Below are 4,898 nucleotides of genomic sequence, written 5' to 3'. Positions count from 1 at the left end.
CCAATTCTAATCAGATTTGGTGACATATTTTAAGAAGTGCCTTGAAATGCTCAGAAGAAGGTGGTCAGGATCACACTAGGCTCAAAAGTACCTACATGGATCATTTGAGAAGGAGTGGAGGTTTAGGGCTACATTGTGGAGATTTGACTGTTATAAGAGAAGATGTGGAAGAGTTATGATAGCTTTCTTTTCATAGTGGAAAAGGCAATGTATGGAAGAAAAGAAAATAGGATTTTTTCATTTGACCTTATTGGACAATTCTAGGAACTATTGATGAAAATTTCAGGGAGATAGATTTCATTTTGATATAAGGAAGAACTTCTGAATGATAATAATTCTCCCAAAATAGAATTGGCTGCTGTGAGAATAATGAATTTCTGGAAATCTTCAAGTTTAGGCAAGATGACTACTTGTCTGAGATATTATACTTAGAAGATTTCTACTAAAATAAAGTGCAGATTAAATGACCTCTGAGGTTCATCCCAACGCCGAGAAAGAATTTGGAGTTGACAGTCAAGATTGAGGAACCCTCATTCTATATTATTTAAGCTTTGCAAAATGATTTTTACCTACATTAGCTCATATGATTTTTCAAAATAATATGAGGCTAATGTGACAAATAATGCAATCCCTCTTTTACAAATAAGATAACTGAGTCTAAGAGAGATTAAGTGGGAATGTATGAAGAAGTAGGATTGGAACTCCAGCCTTCCTGATTCCAAGTTCATTATGTGCCATCTACTCTGAAACCTTTCCTCTCAATATCACCTGCTGGATGATAGCGCAATTAAGTAGTAACTCAAATTCCCTGACCACAGTTTAAATGTATGTTGGCTCATGGTGAGAGGATGAGAGAATAGCTGATCTCCCCAAAGTCTTTTATGAGTTGTTTGAACAGTTTCTGCTTATTAGATTTTTTTTTTTTTTTGTTCATGAGGGAAATTCTATTTTGATCTTAGAGTAACTCTTTCCTAAAGATCTCAAGGCATTTTACAGACTCCTCTTCATGAAGTGTTACCTTGCTTTCCATATAGGGGAATCTGGAGAGGGGTGATGACTTTCTCAATGTACCTTGTAAATCAATAGTAGGATAAAATCTGGACTTACAGACTCTCATAGGTCAATGCTCTAATAGGTTTGGCCTAGGGCATGTTTTTCTAGTCAAATAAACAAAGAAAACTTGTGCTTTTGGGCAAGAAGCACACGTTCTTTTGGCATTTAAAGTCTCTGGTAGTGATTTGCAATAATATAGATCTTTTTGAATAAAGAGAGGAATGTTAATCAGCCTGGTTTGCTGACCTCCGTTTGTTGTCCTGTTGCTAAGTGACAGCTAAAGAAGATTAGAAATCCCCAGGTGAATGGAAATTTCTATATTATTCCTTTTGTTTTCAGTTATGAAAAAAAGTAGTACATTTTTGGGGGGATGAGGGTAGGAACTTATCTCCTTAAATTCATGTCGCTCTTGGAGCTTTAAAAATAAATTATTCTCCCTCCCTTCCATCCCTCCCCTTGCTATTCTTTGTGGTGCTATTTTTCCTTTAAAGTAGGATTGGAATATTTGACATCCTTTCAAAATCAGAGTCACATTATCCTAAAGTGAAGCCAAGTGTTTGTTTGCCTGTTGGTCACTGGGGAAACCTGTACATTCTATACTTTTTAATTATGAGAAAGTAACAGAGACCCGCTGCTCCTGGGAGTTCCAAGAAGTGGTCAATCAGTGGCTCAGAACTCTGGGTTTTGGTTTTGGCCATGTCACATAAATTGGTGGTATAATTATGGACAGGTCTTTAAATGCAGATGATAATGTCAGGGAGGCTTCCATCAAAAGAGAAACCATAAAAGCATCTGATTTAAATGGCAGTAGCTCAAGTTTATAGAGAGCTCTGCAGTTTGCAAAGCAGTTTCCTCATGGTAAGGTAGTGAGGTAAGAAGTAAAAATATTAGTTTTCATTTTGCATAATGGAACAAGTAAGAGGATGAGATATCATGCCATAGATAATAAGTGGCAGTGTTGAGGAAGTGACCAGATCTGACTCTTAAAGCAATTATGGCATAAAATGTTGCTGTTGAAGTCTGGAAGATCTGAGTTTGAATCCTGCTTCTGCATTTATTGAATATGTATGAGTAGTGGTGGGGAAAGTTGTTTAGCTTTACTATGCCTTAGTTTTCTCATTTGTAAAATGAATAATAGTAATAATAATAATAATAGAACTTACCTCCTAGCATTATTGTAAGAATCAAATGAGATTATATATCTAAAACATTCTACAAATGTCAGCTGTTATTATTAAAAATATATATTAAAAAAGGCTTCACAAGATGTAAAGATAAGATGAAGAAATCATGTAGGGCCAGTTCAACGGACCATATAGCTTAGTGATGTTTCTGAAAATAGTAAATGGAATTTTTTAATGGAGGACATAGTTGTCTACTATGACATCAACATTTAACATTCCTGGCTTCTTCCCTTAATAACTTGTCACAGCCCAATTACTTATATTTAAGACAGTTAAAAGCCTAAAATAACTTAAGCATTTTAAATAAATATTAAGTGCCTATTATGTGCCAGGCATTTTGCTAAAGCACTAAGGATACAAAAAGAGGCAAAAGACAATTTCTTTTCTCAAGGGGTTTGCAGTCTGTTGGGGGCTGGGGCAGGGAAGATTAACAAACAAATTATATAGAGAATAAGTAGAAAATAAATAGCAAAGGCATGAGAAGTAAAGGGAGTTAGGAAAAGTTTCCTGTAAAAGATGGCATTTTAGTTGGGAGTTGTTTGTCCTTCATTCTTGAAAAGGATCAGGGAGGTCATGCTGGGAAATGCAAGTGAATTGGGTTTAGGTGAAGGAGGGTTGGGCAAAATTAACACTCTCACTTTCTCCCCTAAAATCATCAGAATTCAGTGGCAAGAAATGGATCAGGATGAATGGACATGGCCCTGGGTACAGTGGGAAACCTTGGACTTTTTAAGTTAAGGTTTTTAACAGGTCTCAGTTTGACCGAGGCAACACCTATTCGGTGATTAAGACTAGATAAAAATTGGGGCAAAGAATGTTCTCTTTTACCTAGTCAGAAAACAACAACAGCAAAAACTTCAGTCAGGGATGGGAAGACCCTCAGGGTTTCTGGCAGAAAAGCCAGCAGTGGAGATGAGGACGGAGAGCATTGCAGGAATGGGGGATAGAGAAAATGCTCAGAACTGAGAGATAGAATGTCTTGTCTGTCAAACAACCAGGAATCCAGTATCACTGCATCCAAAAAGGGCTTTGAATGGCAAAGAGAGGATTTTACATTTAATCCTATAGGAGAAAGGAATTTACTGAGTGTGTGGGGTTGGGGATAGAGGGATGACAGAGTCAAACTTTAGGAAAATTATTTTGGTTTCTGGAGTTATAGGATGGAATGGGGAGGGATTTGAAGCAGGCAGATCCACCAGCAGCCTACTGATAGTCTAGACGTGAGGTGATGGAGATTGGAAGCAGGGTTAAGAAAGTGAGGAGGAAGGACATAACTACCTTGGATCTGGGTTTTAACTTTGTATCTTTCTTCTCTCTGTTTAACTGTTTAACTGGAAAAGCTGAAGTGCTTTTGAAACTCTAGAGCTATGATGTTCTATTTATCCTTTCCCATCCTTTCCCTCACCTTTCTCACATCTGAAGTGGAATATTAGACTATGTCACGCTTTTTTCTCATTTTCTATCATCAGATTTAAGATGAAGTGATCACTTTATTCCCAAGGTTTCCACTGTTTCTATAGCAACCAACTCCTTTTAGTGAGTATCAGGTCTAGAATATTTCTAGCACTATTTCTTCCACATTTTGACTAAAGCAGAACTTGATAAATCTTTGTTGGCCCCTTTCTTTTCTAAGTACTCACAAATCATCTATGTAATAAATCATTTGCAATTCTGTCTATAATTCTATATATGATCTTGTTCTTCTCTCTGAAAATTTGGTCATTTGGAACAGGGCTTTAGGATCATAATAAATGAGCTAGAACCTTGCTCCCTAATTCTGTTTCCAGACTCCATTTCTCTCACTCAGCACTCTGTATTCTAAGGTTAATTTTATCCAAATTTATCACTTAATTCATATTCTGGTAGCTGTTATCTATTGAACCCTACTCAGAAAATTCTCCTTGTTTTCTTAATTAGTTCAGTGCCCGGCTCTTTCTATTCTAACCTCCCCTCATTTTAAGAGATTTCACATACATGCAAATGTTTCCCCAAATATCTTAATTTCTTAATTTCTCAGTTATTATTTGATCTCCTCAATTCTTAAAATTATTCTTCCATTTCATCTCAGGTATAGTCTTACCTTTGATCTTTCTATCGCCCACATGTATATCCCCAAACCCTAAATTTCCTTTATATGACCAGGATATTTTTCCATCTTTTTCCATTTCTCCATTTTTCTAAACCTACTTTTCATTTTCAACATAATCTCCAGTCCTTCCATCTCTCAATATTATCTCAGGTCATCAATTCTCTTCTGTCTACATTCTCCTTTCTTCCCACTGTCCACTCTTTGGTGAACCAGTTCAACTCTACATTATTCTGTATTCTTGAATGGCCATTGGGCCATTATCAATTATTCTTTGCCAAATTCCAAACCTGGATTATACCATTTACCTCTTTTACTTTCACCCTCATGTTGTTGAACTGGGGGAAATAATGAAACTGTTTTACATGGGTCTACTATAAATTAATCTACTTAATCTCAATTGAGCTTTCTTTATAGCAAGGCAATTGATTCTTTATCCAACACATCATTTTGTTCTCTCTCAAAGTCTCTTACAACATCTCTCTCCTCATATATATATATATATATATATATATATCTTTCTGATAGCCTCTCACTATTTCCTCCACTCAAGTCACTGAGGGCACATATATGGC

The sequence above is a fragment of the Sminthopsis crassicaudata genome, chromosome 1 (genome assembly GCF_048593235.1).
Source record: "Sminthopsis crassicaudata isolate SCR6 chromosome 1, ASM4859323v1, whole genome shotgun sequence".
Classification (NCBI taxonomy): domain Eukaryota; kingdom Metazoa; phylum Chordata; class Mammalia; order Dasyuromorphia; family Dasyuridae; genus Sminthopsis; species Sminthopsis crassicaudata.
Note: the sequence above shows the minus strand (reverse complement) of the source record.